This window comes from Schistocerca serialis, chromosome 3 (assembly GCF_023864345.2).
Source record: "Schistocerca serialis cubense isolate TAMUIC-IGC-003099 chromosome 3, iqSchSeri2.2, whole genome shotgun sequence".
Classification (NCBI taxonomy): Eukaryota; Metazoa; Arthropoda; class Insecta; order Orthoptera; family Acrididae; genus Schistocerca; species Schistocerca serialis.
The window spans coordinates 32,535,511-32,559,358 of record NC_064640.1 but is presented as its reverse complement, the minus strand read 5'-3'; positions in this window follow the sequence as shown (position 1 = coordinate 32,559,358).

The window sequence follows — 23,848 nt, the reverse complement described above, 5'->3', positions numbered from 1 at the left end:
GAGTTATGGCTTTTTAAAAAAAGACAAATAAAGAATTCAAAATTAAGTTTTCTAGCAAAAAGTTAATCCTCCATACTTTATTATATTTTTCCATTAAAACACAGCTTTTTTGCTTTACAAATGCAAAATTTTAGATTTGAACATTAATAAATATGGCTGTGATGATTTTTTAAATAAATGTTTATTTTCCATTACATTCCCCCTTAAGTCATTAAGCAGGACCTATATATGTCTACTGAGGTAACAAAAGTCATGGGATACCTCCTAATATCATGTTGGACATCCTTTTGCATAGCACAGTGCAGGAACTTGGTATGGTATTGACTCAGCAAGTCGCTGGAAGTCCCCTTCAGAAATATGGAGCCATGCTGCCTCTATAGCCATCCATAATTGCAAAAGTTTTGCTGATGCATGACCTGTTGACTTTGTTCCATAAATGTTTGATGGGATTCATATCGGGTGATGTGAGTGCCCAAATCATTCATTCAAATTATCCAGAATATTTTTCAAACCAATCGAGAACAATTGTAGGCCACTGATGTGGCGTATTGTCGCCCCAAAAACTTCCATCATCGAATGGCTGCAAATGGTCTCCAAGCAGCCAAACAAAGCCAATTCCTGTTAACGATCAGCTCAGTAAGATAAGAGAACTGCTCAATTGCATGTACACACAGCCGACACCATTATGGAGCCACCACCAGCTTTTGCAGTACATTTTTACAACCTGGTTTAATGGCTTTGGGGGGTCAGAATCACACTCGAACTCTACCATCAGCTCAATCAGCTCTTAACAACTGATATCAGGACTCATCTGATGAGGCCACAATTTCCTAGTCATCTAGCATTCAACCAATATGGTCTCAGCTCAAGGAGAAGTGCGGTAGACAGTGTTGTGCCATTAGCAAAGGAACACTTGTCGGTCATCTGCTGCCAGAACCCATTAATGCCAAATTTTGCTGCACTGTCATAATGGATACAGCCATCATACAGCCCACACGGATTTGTGCAATTATTTCACGCAGTGTTGCTTGTCTATTAGCACAGGCAACTCTATGCAAATGCCACTGCTCTGTCACTAAGTGAAAGCCATTGGTCATTGGATTGTCCATGGTGAGAGGTAATGAAATGTGGCATTCTCAGCACACTCTTGACATTGTGGATCTCAGAATATTGGTGATAATACCACCATCTCTATATGTGCATTCACTTCTGTGAAATTCCACCTTTTTAACTCTGCAGTGTGATTTTCAACAACTTCATGAAAAAGTATTGGTTAATAGTATGTCCATCCATTTTTAGGAACATGTATAGCCAGTTTGTTGATTGCAATTAGGACCTTTCAACCACAAACAATTTTATAAAAGAAGAAGCAACAAACATGCTGTATTTTATAATTTTAGGAACCTGTAACAACTCTGTTTGTCATACTGTCAACTCCCTATACTATTGTTTACCAGAACAGCACCCAATTATTTCATAATTACTGTAATTCACAATATGAAACTAACTGATAATGCAAAAACTGTTATTTCAGCTACTGGATTCTGTATTGGAATTCTGTCTACACTAAAAATAATGCACTTGTGGCGCCGATGAGGTCGACACCAGAATTGATCTGAGTATCGTCTTTGAACTAAGCTAAACATTATCTTTGTGCAGTTCTGCCATGTCAGTTCTGTGTAAGCTTTTGATATGTTCAATTGAATAAACGAACTACTGCAAAATGAGAGTGTTGTTTGGTGTAACCGACCCAAACTTCCTCCTCACTGGTGACCCTGAGGTTCAACATCTTCCATTTTCACCATTTTACCATGTCGGCAGCCTCCACGTTGGGTATTTTCACGTGTTTTACATCAACACGACATTCGAACAATGACTTCAGCCCAACACCTAATGCCGGATTTTGACATCGACATGCATCATGTTGCGGTCATTGTACACCTGCCAGGAATGCAACATGATGCATCTCACTTGACGATTACAACGATTTCGCTGGACGTTTTCGAGCCTGCAACAATAAGTGAGATTAGGAGTGTGCATGACTCTGGCTATCAGACGCCTTTGTTCCCACCACATGTGCCCTCCCTCACCGACAGTTCAGTTCCCTCTTATGGATCTCCGTGCAGTGCGGGACGAATGCCGATTCCTGCAAATGCTTCGTTGGGCAACCTACCACCACCAGGACAACGATTTGCCATGCCGCAATCCGTCCAGTACCATGTGGATACCGGCCACGTGGCCGGAACTGCTTCGTTCACAGGTCAACCTACTCAGCATCTGACCATGCCCGCACCTGCCTCAGTTCAGCATCAGCACTTACCTTCCTACTTCAATACCTTGGCCTGCAACAGGAACAATTACTTGTCATCTGTGCCTGACCTCCACCTCCATTCTACTACTATGCCTCAGAGTTTTGTGCCATGACATTCACCTTATCCGCACACCGTTTTGGGTGGAGTGTCTATGAACAGTGAACTTTCACACATTCCACCCTATGTTTGACATCATTTCCCACACTGTGCTTCTGGACAGCCTGCACCTCCACAGCCTTCCTGCAACACAGGTGGTCCCAGCTCTGATCATACATTGAGCTTTCCATGGACTAACACGCGCTCTCCAACTTTGAACTTTTTCTCACCTGTTGCCCACGTGCCAGCTCCAGTCGAGCTCGGCACATCTCGGTGCCTCATCCACGTTGGTCTTCCACGGCGTGACGGATCGTGACCAACCACAACGTGACACCTTCACGCTGCCACCTGAACAGCCATCGTTGCCACATCCCATGGAGGCACACTCTCCTGGAATACTACAGCAACAACAGCTCGTTTCAGGCAGTGCCCGACGAACTCAACTCAACCTGTTCTTCTGAACATTCTACATCGTTTACCGACGCTGCTACCATTAATCCCGACACAGCTACAACCTGGTTCAAAATTGTGGACGAAGTGTTCGACTATTACAAACTCGATAAGTCAGCCAGGTTTCTGTGCCTCATCACCCACCTGCACGACCAGGAGGACTTGACTGCTGACCTGATCGACGCCCCGGACTCATCTACCCGGTAAACTCTAGCCAAAAAGACAGTTCTACGTTGGCTTGCACGCTCAACTGAGGCGGCAATACGGCAAGTGCTCCATGTCGAGCAACTAGGCAACGACAAACCTTCCCAGCTCTGGAGATGGCTACATGCCCTGGTCAGCGCCGATCTACTCTCTGCCACAGCTCTCCTGCAACCGAACCTGCTGCGACCAGCGAACCTCGGCCACTGCCACTGGCAAACAACTTTCCACAGGAAATGCAACTGCACCACCCGTACTGTTATTTCCACACATGGTTTGGTAGGGCGACACAGAACTGCAGACCACCCTGCTACTTCCCAAACGCCTTCTGCGCACAACATGACAGGCACCCCCCAGTGCTACATTCTGTCTGGGAATGACCGGATAATTGTGGACGAGTTTACATTAAAGACATTTCGTCAGGATACCTTTTTCTAGTGGACACAGGCTCTGATGTTTCACTGCTGCCCACGTCCTTAGCGTCGTCAAACATCTGCCCTCATCAAACTTCACTGCAAGCCGTGAATTCAACTAAACTACAATGCTCGGGTTCAACTTCACATGTCGTCTCACTCTCTGTAAACTGCAAACTCCAGTGGACTTCTTTAGTGTGCGAAATTGAAGAACCTATACTAGGCAGTGACTTCTTGCGACACCACAAACTTTCACCGAACCTAGTGTGAAACAGCATGTTTCGTCACCTGTCCAAGACTCACTTCCCCTGTGCTCCATTGAGCAAACCCTCCCCCCGTGACAAATCGATCCTGGCTCATCTCATCCGTACATGCACGTGTCTGTCGACGACGTTACAATAAATCACTCATAAGTGCCTTGTCGGGCTCGAAGATGTCGCTCGCCTACGCAAGGAAAATTTCAAGCTCTTCATCCAGCTCCACGAAACTCAGCTCCAGCTCTCCGACGCAGCAAAGGAATTACAGACACTGCAGCAAGGACAAAGCAAGGTCAGTAAGTGCGCCGAATCTGCTTGTAGTCCCAGCAATCGAGCCTCCGTGTGCTTACCTCATGCTACCCCTCGCAACTGTGCTATCTAGTCTACCATAACGTGTACTGACAGTTCCACAGGACCACACCCCCTTAACACGGCAGCATTTGACACTTGGCCGGATATGAGTGCACATGCGCAACAAGCATCATGTGTTCCCGAACTGACAGCCCCTACCCCTCCCCTCGTGGACAGCACCTCAAACTATGCAACTTTGGCTCCTGTGCGTCACCGTGCGACCGCCACTGACAACACAAACAGTGCACTCGCGCCTAGCGCTTCACCTGTGACCGTGCTGCCACAGGCCGCACCCTTGGACAATGGATTCAATAACGCTTCACGAGCTCTACTGAGCTCACCTGACCATGGTGTCACTGCTTCGTGCCGGCGGCCATCTTGTCACGTTTACTCCTGAGGCACTTCACCACCTCGGCTCCCGTCAGATCTGCCGAGTGGCTCCGAACACCACGACCACACCTCGCCTGCCCCGCCCGCCGCACATTGTAAACAAACGGCCTCCCGTGTTGCCAGCAACATTTCCGTCATCACCAACGGCATGGTTGACAAGCTTCACCACATGCCAGGCTCCCCAATCTCCAGTAAACCATGTCGACTTTGTCTCGAGCGCCTCTCCGACCTTAAAAAACAGATTTCTGAACTACTAAGCTCCGGCGTCATTGAACCCTCTGCCAGTAGTTGGTCTACGCCCATACATATGACACCCAAGAAAGACGGGTTGTGGCGCATGTGCAGAGAGTATCGTCGACTAAACATATGAACTATTATGGACACCTACCCCATACCCAACATTGCCGACTTTACCAGTTCTCTCACAGGTGCGACCACGTTCTCTACCATTGATTGCAAACGGGCATACCACCAGATGCCCATGGCACCTGAAGACATCGAGAAGACAGCAATCACCACCCCGATTGGGTTATTTCAGTTTCGATTCACGCCCTTCGGTCTGAAAAACGCAACCCAGACCTGGCAACACTTCATCAACGAAGTGCTATTCGAACTAAAATTCTGCTTTGCATATCTTGATGACATTCTTGTGTTCAGCTCCTCAGTCGAGGATAACATTTGACATGTGTAAACTGTTATGAACACTCTCGTGGCAGCAGGCATCAAGACCAACCAGGACAAATTGCAGCTACATCAACCCGCTGTCACTTTTCTCGGTTTTCAGGTCTCTGCCGACGGCATTTCATTGCCCCCTGAGAAAGTAAAAACAATACTAAACCTACCTAGACCTGCGTCATTCAAAGAGTTTCGGTGCTTTCTGGGGATGGTTAATTAATATCGCCGACATCTACCTTGGGCTGCAGAGATTCAGACTCCACTGATGGACGCCTTGGCAGGCACCCACACTTCTGGATCTCGGCCCGTTCCATGGACCCCTGCTATGACTGACTCTTTCACTGCCATCAAAAATCTTCTTGCTGAGGCCTGCAGCATCGCGCATCCTCATCCCAATGCATAGCTTTTCATCACCATAGACGCGAGTGATACTGCCATCGGTGCTGTCCTCAGCCAGACAATCGATGGCCAGACTTTGCCTCTGCAGTTTTTCTCACGCAGGCTCACCAATGCACAGTGGAAATATTCCGTGTTTGACAGGGAGTGGCTCGCGGTCTACGAAGCGATCAAACATTTTAAGACTGACATTGAGGGACGCCCTTTCTATGTTTTAACAGACCACAAACCCCTGGCTGCGACCATTACAAACCCACCAGGTGACCTGCCTCCTCGCCGCTTCAGATACATGGACTTCATATCAGTTCACTACCAATGTCAGACACATAAAGGGTGCTGACAATATAGTTGCTGATTGATGAGTCGACGCCGTCCATTCGCTGTCAGACCTCTCTGAACTGCCTCCTGATCTCAGACCCTATCTCTTCACTACACTTCGTCCACACCACCTTCCCTGGCATTTCTGGTGAGATCTGGCGTGACGACAGTACGGGCACGTTACGCCCCCACATCCCAACCATGCTCCGTCGAGCTGTCTTCAACACACTGTATAATTTAGCCCACCCTGGTGTTCATGCGTCCGCCTGCCTATTAGTGGAGCACTTTGTGTGGAGAAATGTCATCAAGGATTGCCAGAAATGGGCACGCTCCTGCGTCACGTGTCAACAATGCAAAATACACAAGCATACTTCACCCCCCCCCCACGGCGCCCTTTCGATCCCTCCTGGGCGTTTCCAGCATATTCATATTGACATTGTCGGCCCTCTACTCCCCTCTAACGGCTCTTGTTATGTTCTCTCATCTATCGGCCAAACAACTTTGGGTCAAGGCTGTCCCCCTCCTCAATATTATGGCAGAAACTGTTGCTCGAGTTTTTTGTCGAGTCATGGGTATCGCGTTTCAGATGTCCAGCTTATCATCATGACTGACCAAGGCAGACAATTTGAGTCGGCCCTGTTCAACAAGATTTGTAACATTTGCGGCATCAGGCGCATCCACACCACAGCGAATCACCCACAAAGTAACGGGCTAGTTGAGTGCTGGCACTGCACTTTCAAGGCAGCTCTTCGATGCCACGACTCTCTATGGACAGAGGTCCTCCCCGTGTGCTACTCGGCATTCATGCGATCTATAAGGAAGGCCTCAAAGGCACACTAGCCGGCCAGAACATTGTTCTCCCTGGCGAACTTGTGAGCCCTTCCGCTTCTCTCCCTCAGTCTGACTTACCTACCTTCGTGGACCGCATCAGACGCCACTTCACCAACCTCCATATCCCTCTGCCTGCCAGCCACTCCCACCCTAAGGTTCAAGTCCCGAAATCTCTGGACAATTGCGAATACATCATGCTCCGAGACGACACTGTCCGTGCTCCCCTCCAACCTCCATATACCGGCCCATACCGAGTTCTCCAGTGCTCAGCCAACACCTATGATATCTAGATAAAAGATTCAGCTGTTACAGTCTCTCTCAACAGACTTAAGCCTGCTCATGTCGAGCCCGCTTCTACCCCCCTTCAGGCCACGACTACGCCACTCACTGTTGTGGCTCACGACGCTCCGACCACTTCTTCCATGTTGGACTTACACACTCGGTCAAGTGACTTCCAGCTCCAATCGTCATGCACTCCTCTGACCTCGCCCCCTCCTCCGGTGTCACGCACTCTGTCAAGTGACCACATGCTCCCCACGTCAAGCTTACCTATGATCACACCCTCGCCACTGGGCCCTTCGCCGGTCCCTTCGACCTCTACACTGTCCCCTGCCTTGCCCTGTTGAGGTTTCTCACGCCCCCCCCCCCCCCCCCCCCCATCTTGAACATGCCCTCGCTCGAGGTGTTTGTGCCTGTTCCCCAGACATAATCCACGACATCTCTATAATACTACATGATGATACACGATGCCCGGCGCGCTTCCACAACTTCCAGGTTCGGCCACCGAACCTTCCTTCGCAACATCTACCTACACAGCTCCCCGCCGATGCTGTCGGGCTGACCGTGGTCCGGCCACTGCAGACCACCCCTGCTGATGCCATAGTCACCCCCCCCCCCCCCCAGCCTCTCAAGAGTACTCCATACTGCGGGGGGAAGGGGGGGCCTATGTGGCGCCAATGAGGTCGACACCAGAATCGATCTGAGTATCGTCTTTGAACTAAGCTAAACATTATCTTTGTGCAGTTCCGCCATGTCAGTTCTGTGTAAGCCTTTGATATGTTCAGGTGAATAAACCAACTACTGGGAGTGTGTTTGGTGTAACTGACCCGGACTTCGTCCTCACACTCATATTTCATGGAGGAAACAAGGGAGGAATACTTGGGCTATGTCAGTTTCAGTAATTAATAAAAATGTAATCAGCCTTCTTTATTTGAATCGTTTCACTTATTTTTTCATGAAAATGACAAATATGTATTTGACTTTGTGTCTTATTTCATGTATTTTGCTTGCAGTCTTGGAATGATAACCTTTTCCGTAATTTTGAACTACTTGTATGATTGTAATTAATTAAATTACTGTGTGCAATGATTATCAAATAGTTTATGAGAGTTTATAAGACTCTTGAGACATCATGTAGGAGAGTCACAACAGTGTGAGATTTTGAGCTGCACTATGTGATGTGGTGTTAAATAAATCTGTCTACATCTGAATCTTCCTTTGTGACTTTTCACATTACTAAAACACTGGTGTTGTCTGGACCATTATCATTTAAGAAATTTACAGGAAGAATCAACTGCAGCTGAATAACAAAAAGGAGCTAAGTTTTCAACTACAATTTTTTTAAACAATCTGAGTTATCTGCGATTTTCAAGATTAACATTCATAATGAATTTTATTTTTATTTACTTTTATTTGACAGTTGTTATCACACTGCATTATAGTAAGCTCTTTAACCAACTGGACATACTGACAACAATCTTTTAGTAGTGACTCCATACGAAGATTATTTTCAACAGCCAACCACAATTTGGAAATAAAATTTTCATTTGTAAATCTAGTACTAGGAGCAAAAAAGACATACACTCTTTCACCCAGCCATAGCATGTAACAGGAACGAGTGTTGTATTTAACCATAAGTGCCTTTGAACACTTCTAGGTGATGTAAAAAAGTGTAATAGACAATAAAATTTAAAATTTAAAATTAGCTTCAAACACAGGCAGAAGTCATATCCGCTTGATGTTACACTCCATAGGAGAATTTTTGAATGTGCAATGAAAATATCTCTCTCTCTCTCTCTCTCTCTCTCTCTCTCTCTCTCTCTCTCTCTCTGTGTGTGTGTGTGTGTGTGTGTGTGTGTGTGTGTGTGTGTGTGTGTGTGTGTGTGTGTGAGTGAGAGAGAGAGAGAGAGAGAGAGAGAGAGAGAGAGAGAGAGAGAGAGAGAGAGAGAGATTGAACATAGCTAAGTATAAACATAGCTCAAGTAATAGCTAGCATGTTTTTGAATTTCTCATTGAAAAAGTGGACTGTAACAGTAAAGCTGACACATTACATATCCTAGCAATAGGCTGCAATTATGTTCCAAGCAACATAGAAATAACAAAGAAAAATATTTATGTAAACTGAAGATGAAAAGGGGGGGGGGGGGGGGGGGGGGAATGGCAGGAAAGGGAAGGAACTATAGATGTCAGTTGCATCAGGACATTTTGCAGAACTAGCAGTGACAAGTGAAATTGTGTGTCGGACCGTGATTCAAACCCAGGATCTCCTGCTTACTAGACAGATGCATTAACCACTGCACCATCCTGCCACAGTATTTATTGCAATTGTGTGGACTATTTTGGTACTACTCTTGGCCAACCCACATTCCCGCCTAGTGCCACCCATTCACAGTCCCCCTCCATGTCTTCTACGATCAGTGCTTTGAGATTTTCATGGGAGTTCAAATGTAATTGTGCATCTGCACTGAAGATGGTGTATTCATTGTCCATCAAGGCGAATCAGTTGTATGAAAGTGTGGTGTCTGCTCTTTCTGACATAACTGAAAGAACAGACACCATGTACTCATACAAGAATTAATTGCTAACTGAATTTAGTTATTAGTAAGAGATGTTATAACATGTTTAATCTTTCTCTGTTTCATTTCCTTTACTGATATTTTCATCTCTCTGGATAACTATAAATCTTGTGTAAAATGTTTTTTGTGGGCACTGTCACTGCTTTTGTAAAATGTTTTATGTGGGCACTGTCACTCCTTTCTCAGTCAGAAGTTACATTGCAATTCTTTCCGATGGACTGGTAACTTTCAGGTTTAATAAAATCAATATGATTTAGTGATTAATCAGTTAAATTTCTGTTGAATGTTCCATTTGGAGTCTCCTTAATGAAGGACCATTCTCTTGTTGATTTTGAGATTTGACTCTATTGTCTTTATCAAGAGCAAGAAGCAGTTCTGAGGTTAATGGAATTGCAAGTTTTCTACAGAGTTACCCTATTTACTTTTAAATAATTTATTCCTTAAATATAGTAAGGAAAGTTCTGACAGAATTATAATAATTATGGATAAAGGAGACAACTCCCCAGATGCGAGAAGTGTTGGGTTCTTGACAGGTACATGAAAAAGAATAAATACTTTGCTAGCTTTCAGTCGAAATCCTTTGATGATGTAGTGTGTTATGTATCTTAGACAAGGAGGCAGAGTCAGTATGAAAATAATTTTATGTCCTCTATTACATTGAGTAAACTGCAGGTCATCTGAAGCTGATTTTTATTACCAGAGGTAAGTACCATCAAGAACTGAAAGTGTTGGAAAGTCAGCTTTAGTATTCCAATATTCTTTAAAAGACACCAGTAAGTTGTGCAGTTGTCTACATTACACAATGTTCTTTCTGTCCACTCTTATTAAATTAAGAATTGACTTTCTTAGCTGCAGTGCCTCAGAGGAAAATTTTATAAACACCATGGAGCGAAAATATGCTAAATAAGACCCCTCTTTTGTCTTCAAATAAATGCAGAATAAGATAATTTCAAATATAAATGAGACTGGACTTAAATTATTTATGTGCAGAATTGGAGCTTCTTATCGAACTGCACAATAAGGCATTTTATGTGAAGTATGTTATTTAATATTCAGTATAGAGAATAAAATCTATTTCTGGTACCAGCAGATTATGTTTCTTTGATTTCACTGCATGATATGATGCTTTGTGAGGTTAACATTTAAGTGGTGTGTAATAAATCAGTTTAAGTTTGTTCAGTAATCATCTCAGCTGTGTGAGGTATGGTTGATTTCAGACCCCCTCATTATTGTGTTCTGTCATCAGCAAACAATTATTTACCCTCCTTGTGAGGTCATTTATGTAGACTAAGAGCAGTAGTGGATGTGGTAACAAGTTTAAGGGACTTTGTATTTATCCATTTCTATCCTGACATTAGTTTTATGCATGTGATGCAATCTGTCAATGTGTCTCTCTAATTTTTGTCACCATTATTTATCTTAAAGCCAGATTGTTACTTTAGTATTGTGTTCATTATGTAAAGTGCTTTTCAACTCCTTTTTTGCTGTTTTCTAACAGGGCATCACAACCAGCAAAATAAAGAGTTAGTCTCTTTCTTTCTAGTTCTCAGACTTTCTTTATTGCTTAATTTGTGTACTGAGACAAAAACATGAGAGTCTTTGCAGCATCATTGACAGAAAATATATTTCTGACTATGAAGACAGATTCATAACTCCAGATGATCTCTTCGGCATTTAAGTGCCTAGCATAGCAGGCAATAAACATGACTGAAAGCATTGCTTACATTACCTGATGCAAATGACTAGATAGAGAGTTCACCTTACTTTCCTGAATATGACTGCATTGAGATTGCATTCCACTTAATATTCTCAAAGGCCTTTTAATGCAAAGAAGGCTCTTCATAATAGATTTATTCACCCATAAATATTCTGTTATAATCATTTATGCATCGGTATTGCTTATTTTATACTACAATGCCTGTGTTATAAGGTTTCCACAATTTTTTTGAATGGATTCAAGTCATTAATTATGAAACACATTTTTGAGGCTCTTAGTTCTGCAATCATCACATTAAAAAGTTATTCTTGGTTTTGGGGGTGTGTAACACGAATGTCAAATCAATATATTTAAATATATTACATTTATTGTACTGTGTACATTATTGCAAGCATTTTTTTTCAAAATGACTTTAATATTTTTAATTGGATATTGCCTCCAACTAGTGCTCTTTAGCCCTTTTGGCTGTCTTTCAAATTTTTTACTCAGCATCTATCATCTTCCTGAACATTATTATAATTATGTACAAGTCTGTTAATTGAATTATTTTCTACTATAGATATGTATATACATTTTGTCTTATATTCATAATTCTTTTCCCATTTACTATGATTTTCCAGTGTTCTCCTTGTATAATTTCTAACTTCTTTACAATTTCATTGGTGTCTCAAAAGTTTCTTTTCCTACATGATTCATTACTTCTTTTTTCCATGTTAATTTTTTCCCATGTTCTCCTTACTCAAACAAACCTGGTATTTTCTTTATTTAAATTATGTATTTTCAGTAAGTATTAAGGTGTGGAAAACTACGTGGTATACTGTACTGATACATCCCCCACAGCATGTGTTTAGTTCTTGTTTTTTTCTGTTTGTTCCTCCAGCACCTTTCTTTTCATTTACTATATTTTCCTTTTTTTGTAATTTAAATTTTTTTGGCTTATGTCTTTGCTGAAACTTCATGACATATGCTTCTTCTTTCCTGGATATTATGTCACACCATGAGTTCTAATTTCTGTCTCCCTTCACTTTTCTCTGGCCTGTCAAAATCCTTCTCTTTTTTTCTAACTTTTCAGATCTGTTGCTTGCTAGTTTACACCCCATGACATTGTAGCACATTTACCTCAAACTAGATTGCTGGGTGATTTGCCAGATCAGTCACTGATTTGTCTCTCTATTTATCATTGCTGACATCTGAAAAATAAAACGGTTTTCTAGGCCATGTCTGTTGCATTGCCTGAAATTAAGAATTGCCTCTACAGCCACAGATTTTGAAGTATTTCCTAACACATTTTAAAAACATGGTTTTGATGCTTTTGTTATTTTTTCAGTGAACTTCTTACGTTTCTCATGAATGGAAGTTTTATTCTCAATAAATTTTGGCACCATGAACATATTTTTAAAGAGCTCTTATCTTTCTTGTGCTTTACATCCTTTCTGTTCTTTACAGTCAGCTCTTGAACACATTTTGCTTGTCATTTGAGTTTACCTTGGATCTTGAATGAGTTCAAATTGCTTGTCTTTGATTACTGAAGATAAATCACAGTGATATATATGTTAACAGTTGCCATCACCTGGAATTTTATGTGTCTGTCTCCTTCTGCTTCACTTGTTGTACTGGGTTGACTGGAATGAAATCACACGTCTTCAAGAATTTTTAAAGTCAAGACCTTAATTCATTTTCCATTTCAAAATCACATTATCTCGTTTATTCTCTATCTCTGCCCTCACCAAATATTGCATTCTAATCTTCTAAGTTTATAATACTTTTCCTGTACACCATCTTTTGACATAAGGATATAATCAACTGGTAAGTATATGTCATCCATCTGTATTTCTCCATAATTGTGTAAACCTTGATAAAACAGTATGTCTTAGATCTGATGAAATTTTCAGGTCATTTGTCATACTTTTGAATCTTGAAACCCTTTGTAGCTTAGAAGCAACTTTTTCCAGTGTACATTCAAGTGTTCCTTGGGTCATGCCATACTTTGCCCTGACACACATAACTATTACATAACAATTTTCCTATTCTTTCAGTTTTCTCTGCAAGTGAATAATGAATGTGTGCTTGAGAAAAAAATAAGATTGTAACATTATTTTTTTGCTTTTATTTTTACTTACAATACGGAAAACGCAAGGTAGAGCAAGATCTGTATATTTTGATATGAAACAGAGCAAAAGTCACCCTATTTGTTGACAGTGTGCAGCTTTGATGCACAGGCAATAAATGTTTCATGCAGTGCTGGATCTTGAGACACTAAAAGCTAATGGTGGAATTTTTGAAATAATCACACAAATTAAAAGAATAAGTGACAATGTGTTATAGGCTGATGTGCAATAACTATTGTGAGTTATTGAAAGAAGAGAATTGTAAAAAATATAAAAGAAGTGACTCTGATGAACTAGTTATGAAAAGTAATATTTAAAATAAAGACTTTGTAGATGAAGTAAAGGTATCATTGTACAGAAACAAGAAAATAATGCATCTTAGCTATGTACAGAAAATCACATCATAACGTAATTTAGCTATTTAATACTGGAAAATTTTAATAAAAATGTCAATTTCCATTTTAATATTGGTTTAAATACAAATATTTATCATCACCATAGTGGTAAGCAAACTTAAATCTAACCTTTTCTTCCCATTTACAGAATTTCTAGCTTAGTGCACTAGTATAAAAATAAATGTTTGTTTCAGCACCCATTTATGGTAAGTTTATGTGGTTGCAGATGAATGAACAATGTAAATATAAGTGTTGCTGGACTGTGAACTTTGCATTGGTGGTGTGTCTTACGTGCCTCAGCAATACAGATAGCCATACCATTGGTACAACCACAATGGAGTAGTACCTGCTGAGAGGCAAGACAAACATGAGGTTCCTGAAGAAGGTTGGTGGCCTTTTCTGTAGTTACAGGGGCAAAAATCTGGATGGATGACTGATCTGCCCTTTTAATGTCAGTCGACATGTCCTTGCTATACTGGTACTGTACACAGGTGAATTAAATGGAAACTACAACCATAATATTTCTCGAAGAGATACAGCTCTGTCACATGATTAAATGATGATGGCATCATCTTGGACAAAATATTCAGGAGGTATAGCCCCCCATTTTGATCTCTGTATGTGGACTACTCAGGAGGATGTCGTCATAAGGAGAAACAAAACTGCATTCTACGGGTCAGAGCATGGAATGCTAGAGCCCTTAATCAGGCAGGTAGTTCAGGAAATATGAAAAGTGCAAACTGTTGGGCTGAAGTGAGATATAGTGGGTATTAGTGAAGTCTGGTGACAAGAGGAAGCAAACTTCTGGTCAGATGAGTACAGGGTTATAAATGCAAAATCAAATACAGATAGTGCAGAAGCATTTCTAATAATGAATAAGAAAATAGGAATGGAGATAAGCTACTGTGAACAGCATAGTGAAAACAGTATTGTATCCAAGAAAAACACAAAGTACTGACCCACCACAATAACATAATTCAATATGCCAACTAGTTCAGCATTTGCTGAAGAAATTGAGGAAATGTATGATGAGATAAAAGAAATTATTTAGATAGTTAAGGGAGATGAAAATTTAATTTTGTTGGAGACTGGAATTCAATAGCAGGAAAAGGAAGAGAAGGAAAATAGTAGGTGGATACAGACTGGAGGACGGGTATGAAAGAGGAAGGTGCCTGGTAGAATTTTACACAGAGCATAATTCAGTCATTGCTAGCACTTTGTTTAAAAATCATGACAGAATTTTGTATACACAGAAGAGTCCTGCAGGCACTAGAAGTTTTCATATTGATTATATAGTTGTAAGACTGAGATTCTGGAACCAGATTTTAAACTGTAAGACATTTCCAGAGGTGAATGTGGATTCTGACCACAATTTATTGCTTATGAAACGTAGATTAAAACTGAAGAAGTTGCAAAAATGTAGGAAATGAAGGAGATGGGACCTGGATAAACTGAAACAACAAGAGGTTGCTAAGAGTTTCAGAGGGTAAATTAGGCAACAACTGACTAGAAGAGGGGAAAGGGATACAGTAGAAAATGAATGGGTAGCTTCAAGAGAAAAAATAGGGAAGGCAGGACAGGATCATATAGGTAAAAAGAAAAGGCCTAGTAAAAATTTTTTGATAGCACTGGAGATAGTTAACTTAACTGATGGAAGGAGAAAATATTAAAAGGCAGCAAATGAAACTGACAAAAGGGAATAAAAATGTCTAAAGAAGTGAGATTCACAGTAACCACTGAATATCTAGAGGACAAATTTAAGGATGTATAAGCATACATCACTAGGGGAAAGGTAGATACTGCATACAATAAAATTAAAAATTAAAGAGGCCTTTGGGGAAAAGAGAAGTGGCTATATGAAATCAAGAGCTCGAATGGATAACCAGTACTAAGCAAAGAATGGAGAGATGAAAGGTGGAGGGAGTATGTAGAGGGGCTATAAAAAAAAACTTTGTGTTCTGCTTTACAGCAGGTCTTGTCATGGGGGAAGCGTCATCAGAGAGGTCCACCACCTGAGCGTCTAGGGAAGTGCTTCCAGTGGTGGTTTCCCGCTGCCTTCCGCTGATGATGATGAAATGATAGTGAGGACAACATAACATCCAGTCCCTGAGGAAAGAAAATTTCCAACCCAACCAGGAATCAAAGCCAGGCCCCTTGGCATGACATACCGCCGTGCTGACCACTCAGCTATCGGGGCAGACAGAGTGGCTCTACAACTGAGATGAATTTGAAGGCAAGATTACATATAGTGAGATAAGATGGGAGATATGATGCTGTAAGAGGGATTTCACAGAGCACTGTAAAACATTAGTCAAAACACACCCCCCTGAGTAGACAACATTCTGTCAGAACTACTAATAGCCTTTGGAGAGTCATCCTCGATAAAGCTATTCCATCTTGTGTGCGAAATGTATGAGAAAGGCAAAATACCCTTTGATTTCAAGAAGAATGTAATAATTTCAATTCCAAAGGATGCAGGTACTGACAGATGTGAATATTAGTGAACTTCCAATTTAACAAGTCATGGTTGCAAAATAAAAACATGAATTATTTATATAAGAATGGAAAAAACTGGTAGAAGCTCACCTCAGGGAAGATCAGTATGGTTTCTGGAGAAATGTGGGACATGCAAGGCAATACTGACCCTATGACTTCTCGTAGAGGGTAGGCAAAGGAAAGGCAAATCTACATTTATAGCATTCTTAGACTCTGAGAAAGCTTTTGACAATGTCAACTGGTATATTCTCTTTGGAATTCTGAAAATAGCATGGGTAGAATACAGGGAGTGAAAGGCTATTTACAACTTGTCTAGAAAGCAGATGGAAGTTATAAGAGTCAAGGGACATGAAAGGGAAGCAGTGGCATCAGAGCAGATGACATGCAATGAAGCTAGCTCATCATCTTTTGCTGGTTGTGACACACCAGCAGCCTCCAAGTGTTCATAAGCTCAATTCAACGCAAAAGTATGATCCCAAATCATTCCCCTCCCTAGCCACACCATGGGAGGAACATCAGGCTAAGTATGCCAGCAGATCTTATTCACCCCGGTATCTTGTATGTTTGAGAATTGATGGGGAATCTTTCATGATGATGAAGCCTCAGTTTTTTGTTGAGCATTTAGAGGACAAGTTTGGGGAGGTGGAGGAATTGTCCAAAATGAGATCTGGGTCAGTCTTGATCAAAACAGCACTCTCTGCCCAGTCACAGGCATTACTCACTTGTGACAAGCTGGGAGATCTTTCTGTAACCATCACGCCTCATAAGAGCTTAAATATGGTCAAGGGTATCATATTCGACAGGGGCCTTCTTTTGCAGTCTGATAATGAGTTGAGGGCCAATTTAGATTGGCAAGGTGTACATTTCATCCAGTGAATCAACCGGGGTCCAAGGATTAATAAGGTTGCCACCGGTGCCTTCATCTTGGCCTTTGGGGGTGATACATTGCCCGAGAAGGTCAAGATGATGGTCTACCACTGTGTTGTAAGGCCCTATATTGCTCCCCTCATGCGGTGCTTTAAGTGCTGGAAGTTCAGCCATATGTCTTCCAGCAACATACGGCAAGTTTGTGGATGCCCATCACATCCCAATACTCCACGTGCCCTACCTCCTATCTGTGTCAACTACGGAGAGCACCATTTGCCTTGCTCGCTAGACTGCAGGATTCTCCAGAAAGAAAGGAAAATCATGGCGTAAAAGACCCAGAACCAACTAACCTACATTGACGCTAAGAGAAAATTTGAACGCCTGCATCTTGTATGTAAGACATGGTCTTACGCCGTCACTACAACAGTTCTGGCACTATCAGCTCCGCTAAACCAAGTCACCTCTCAGAGCTGGAATACTACACCTGCACCCTTGATTGTGTGGGGAATTTCCCTCCCTGTTGCTCCCGCACCACCTACTTCGGGAGCAACCTCCCCCAACCATCAGGGATGTCCATCCCCACTTCTAAGCTGGAGAAGCGTAAGTCTTCTTTGGTTTCTCTTGCTAGGAAGGGGTCCCTTGGGTCACTCCGTTCCCAGGTTTCAGCTAATGGGAAAGATGACACCCACCAGTGGTTGAAGAGCTCAAAAGCAGCTGGTCGTAGGGCTTCATGCTCATCCTCATCCTCAGTCCCAGAACCTGAGCCAGTGAAGTCCTCCCAGTCAGGGAAACCCAACGAGCAGCGAGAGAAATCCAAAAAGGAGACCCCTAACCCTAAGACCTAGGAAATTGCTGTGGCACCCACACCACCGATACCGAGAAGCTCTGTGTCTGAGGATGGTATGGAGATCCTGGCGTCCGCTGAGGACATAGATCTCGCCAGACCCTCAGATACAATGGATATAGACTGCTCAGGCAATACGTAGATGGCAGCGAGTTACCCTGAGGTGAAAACTGCTTCATTGAATGTTCCATGCCTTCCCAGTCTCATGATGACGTCATCCTCCAGTGGAACTGCTGTGGTTATTTCCACTGCCTGTCTGAGCTACAGCAACTGTTAAGCTTTACACCTGCTATCTGCATTGCCCTCCAGGAATCCAGGTTCCCAGCAATGCAGACCTCTGCCTCTGCAGCTATAAGGGATATTACAGGAACCGTAGTGACTATAACTGAGTGTCAGGTGGAGTTTGCGTTTATGTCCTAAACTCAGTCTGTAGTGACACTAGGCCCTTTCAAACCCCTCTTAAAGCTGCGGCTGTCAGAATAAGGACGACACAGGAAGTAACTGTCTGCAATGTATATTTTCCTCCAGATGGTGCAGTACCCCTGAATGCATTAGCTGCACTGATTGATCAACTCCCTAAACCTTTCCTACTTTTGGGAGATTTCAACGCCCATAACCCCTTGTGGGGTGGCACTGTGCTTACTGGCCGAGGCAGAGATGTCAAAACATTACTGTCTCAGTTCGACCTCTGTCTCTTAAATATTGGGGCCACCACGCATTTCAGTGTGGCTCATGGTAGTTACTCGGTCACTGATTTATCAACTTGCAGCCCAGGACTTCTCCAATCTATCCACTGGAGAGCACATGACGACCTGTGTGGTAGTGACCACTTCTCCATCTTCCTGTCATTGCCCCACCATCAGGCCCATGGACGCCTGCCTAGATGGGCCTTAAACAAGGCAGACTGGGAAACTTTCACCTCTGCTGTCACCATTGAAGCTCCCACACATGGTAACATCGACATGGTGGTTAAGCAGGTGACTACAACAATTGTTACTGCGGCAGAAAACACGATCCCTCGCTCTTTAGGGTGCCCCCGGCGTAAGGTAGTCGTTGGTTAGATTAGATTAGATTAGATTAGATTAATACTAGTTCCATGGATCATGAATACGATATTTCGTAATGATGTGCAACGAGTCGAATTTTCCAATACATGACATAATTAGGTTAATTTAACAACATACTTAAGTTAATATAACAACTTTATTTTTTTGTGTTTTTTTTCTTTATTTTTTATTTTTATTTTTTTTAATTTTTTTATTTTTTTTTTTGTTTTTTTCTTAATTTATATCTAAAAATTCCTCTTTGGAGTAGAAGGAGTTGTCATTCAGAAATTCTTTTAATTTCTTCTTAAATACTTGTTGGTTATCTTTCAGACTTTTGATACTATTTGGTAAGTGACCAAAGACTTTAGTGGCAGTATAATTCACTCCTTTCTGTGCCAAAGTTGGATTTAATCTTGAATAGTGAATATCGTCCTTTCTCCTAGTATTGTAGTTATGCACACTGCTATTACTTTTGAATTGGGTTTGGTTGTTAATAACAAATTTCATAAGAGAGTATATATACTGAGAAGCTACTGTGAATATCCCTAGATCCTTAAATAAATGTCTGCAGTATGATCTTGGGTGGACTCCAGCTATTATTCTGATTACACGCTTTTGTGCAATAAATACTTTATTCCTCAGTGATGAATTACCGCAAAATATGATGCCATATGAAAGCAATGAGCGAAAATAGGCGTAGTAAGCTAATTTACTAAGATGTTTATCACCAAAATTTGCAATGACCCTTATTGCATAAGTAGCTGAACTCAAACGTTTCAGCAGATCATCAATGTGTTTCTTCCAATTTAATCTCTCATCAATGGACATACCAAAAAATTTGGAATATTCTACCTTAGCTATATGCTTCTGATTAAGGTCTATATTTATTAATGGCGTCATACCATTCACTGTACGGAACTGTATGTACTGTGTCTTATCAAAATTCAGTGAGAGTCCGTTTACAAGGAACCACTTAGTAATTTTCTGAAAGACAGTATTGACAATTTCATCAGTTAATTCTTGTTTCTCAGGTGTGATTACTATACTTGTATCATCAGCAAAGAGAACTAACTTTGCCTCTTCATGAATATAGAATGGCAAGTCATTAATATATAATAAGAACAACAAAGGACCCAAGACTGACCCTTGTGGAACCCCATTCTTGATAGTTCCCCAGTTTGAGGAATGTGCTGATCTTTGCATGTTACGAGAACTACTTATTTCAACTTTCTGCACTCTTCCAGTTAGGTACGAATTAAACCATTTGTGCACTGTCCCACTCATGCCACAATACTTGAGCTTGTCTAGCAGAATTTCATGATTTACGCAATCAAAAGCCTTTGAGAGATCACAAAAAATCCCAATGGGTGGTGTTCGGTTATTCAGATCATTCAAAATTTGACTGGTGAAAGCATATATGGCATTTTCTGTTGAAAAACCTTTCTGGAAACCAAACTGACATTTTGTTAGTACTTCATTTTTACAGATATGTGAAGCTACTCTTGAATATATTACTTTCTCAAAAATTTTGGATAAAGCTGTTAGAAGGGATATTGGACGGTAATTGTTGACATCAGATCTATCCCCCTTTTTATGCAAAGGTATAACAATAGCATATTTCAGTCTATCAGGGAAAATGCCCTGTTCCAGAGAGGTGTTACACAGGTGGCTGAGAATCTTACTTATCTGTTGAGAACAAGCTTTTAGTATTTTGCTGGAAATGCCATCAATTCCATGTGAGTTTTTGCTTTTAAGCAAGTTTATTATTTTCCTAATTTCAGAGGGAGTAGTGGGTGAGATTTCAATTGTATCAAATTGCATAGGTATGGCCTCTTCCATTAACAGCCTAGCATCTTCTAATGAACACCTGGATCCTACTATATCCACAACATTTAGAAAATGATTATTAAAAATATTTTCAACGTCTGACTTTTTGTTCGTAAAGTTTTCATTCAATTTGATGGTAATACTGTCTTCCTGTGCTCTTGGTTGACCTGTTTCTCTTTTAATAATATTCCAAATTGTTTTAATTTTATTATCAGAGTTGCTGATTTCAGACATGATACACATACTCCTGGATTTTTTAATAACTTTTCTTAATATAACACAGTAGTTTTTATAATTTTTGATAGTTTCTGGGTCACTACTCTTTCTTGCTGTCAGATACATTTCCCTTTTCCGGTTACAAGATATTTTTATACCCTTAGTAAGCCATGGTTTGTTACAAGGTTTCTTACAAATATATTTAACTATTTTCTTGGCGAAGCAGTTTTCAAATGCATTTACAAAAATGTCATGAAATAAATTATATTTTAAATTGGCATCAGGTTCACGGTACACCTCATCCCAGTCTAACTGCTGTAGGCTTTCCCTGAAATTTGCAATTGTTAAATCGTTGACTGAACGTACTACTTTGGAGGACTGTTTAGTATTGCTGAATGGAGCTATGTCATATATTGTAACTAGCTGTGCACCATGATCAGAAAGACCATTCTCGACAGGCTGAGCATTTATCTGGTTAAACGTATCTTGGTCTATAAAGAAGTTATCTATCAGTGAGCTGCTATCCTTTACCACCCGAGTAGGAAAATCAATAACGGGTGTCAAATTGAGAGAACCGAGTAATACTTCAAGGTCATTTTTCCTATTACCCTCTTTCATAGAATCTACATTGAAGTCCTCACAAATTTATTTAATTTATTTATTTATTTATTGTTCCATGGGACCACATTTAGGAGAAGTCTTCATGGTCATGGAACGAGTCAATACATGAAATTATAACACGATTGTAGAAACAGATAAAATGAAATATAAGAAACATATTCAGGCGACAAGTCGTTAGTTTAAATAAAGAAAATCAAGAATGTAACACTGGAATTTGCTTAATTTTTTAGCTCTTCCAGGAGCTCCTCGACAGAATAGAAGGAGTGAGCCATGAGGAAACTCTTCAGTTTAGACTTAAAAGTGTTTGGCCTACTGCTAAGATTTTTGAGTTCTTGTGGTAGCTTATTGCAAATGGATGCAGCAGAATACTGCACTCCTTTCTGCACAAGAGTCAAGGAAGTGCACTCCACATGCAGGTTTGATTTCTGCCTAGTATTAAATGAGTGAAAGCTGATAACTCTTGGGAATAAGCTAATATTGCTAACAACAAACGACATTAAAGAAAATACATACTGTGAGGGCAATGTCAAAATTCCCAGACTATTGAATAGGGGTCGACAAGAGGTTTTCGAACTTACACCATACATAGCTCGAACAGCCCGTTTTTGAGCCAAAAATACCCTTTTTGAATCAGAAGAATTACCCCAAAAAATAATACCATATGACATAAGCGTATGAAAATATGCGAAGTATACTACTTTTCGTGTTGAAATGTCACTTATTTCAGATACTGTTCTAATGGTAAATAAAGTGGCATTTAGTTTCTGAACAAGATCCTGAACATGGGCTTTCCACAACAGCTTACTAATTATCCGTACGCCTAGGAACTTGAACTGTTCCGTCTCACTTATAACATGCCCATTCTGTCTGATTAAAATGTCAGTTCTTGTTGAATTGTGGGTTAGAAACTGTAGAAACTGAGTCTTACTGTGATTTAGCATCAAATTATTTTCCACAAGCCACGAACTTATATCATGAACTACATTATTTGATAATGTTTCAATATTACACACAAGATCCTTCACTACTAAGGTGGTGTCATCAGCAAACAGAAATATTTTTGAATCACCTGTAATACTAGAAGGCATATCATTTACATAAATAAGAAACAGCAGTGGCCCCAGCACTGACCCTTGGGGAACGCCCCATTTAACAGTGCCCCATTGGGACTGAACATCATTACCACTCTCAATACTGCGGAGGATTACCTTCTGCTTTCTGTTCTTAAAGTAGGAGGCGAACCAATTGTAAGCTACTCCCCTTACTCCATAATGTTCCAACTTCTGCAGTAATATTTTGTGGTCAACACAGTCAAAAGCCTTCGTTAAATCAAAGAAAACACCTAACGTTCGCAACCTTTTATTTAATCCGTCCAAAACCTGACAGATAGCACAACAAGGAGTCCAAATTTTTCAGAAATAGATGAAAATTTCCTGATGGGGACCTATATACAGTTACAATTATAAATGTGCCTTTATTTAATGTAAGCTCACAGGCACATGCTTCTATATGTTTCTCTACACAAAACTTTTTTGTTTCTATACTTTTTGCACAATGATAACTTTGACATATATGGCAACTCCTCCTTTCTCCATATTTTCTCTCATTACATGTTCAGAGAGCTTATAACCACTTACATTTACCTTATCCATATCAGTAACAATGTGATGCTCAGACAGGCATAGTATATCTATTTCATTCTCAGCTTCTAAATCTTCTAAACAAACCAGAAGCTCATCTACTTTATTCTTTAAACTCCCAATATTTTGATGAAATATACTTACATTATTTTTAATTATACTTTTATGAGAACCTTTTCTTATTCTAACATTTGCAGTACTCTCCTGTCTGAGTTTCTCATTGTGCTTAGGCCTAGTTCCTATACCAGTGGTCACATGGTGTTCAGAGAGGCAGATTATGTCAACTGGGTTGGGTGACTTTAATTCATCAATGCACTTACCTAGGACTGAAATACAACTTGGTGGAGATAAAATTTCTGGTGATTGGTGAAAATTTATAATTGATAGCTGTGATTGGTGATCCAATGTGCTAGAATTGTGCTGTTTAATTTCTTTCCTAAACTGAAGATTTGTTTCAATTCTGACCTCTCGTAGAACTTGACATCTTTCTGTCTTACCTATCCTAAAAAAGGTGCTGCTCCAACAC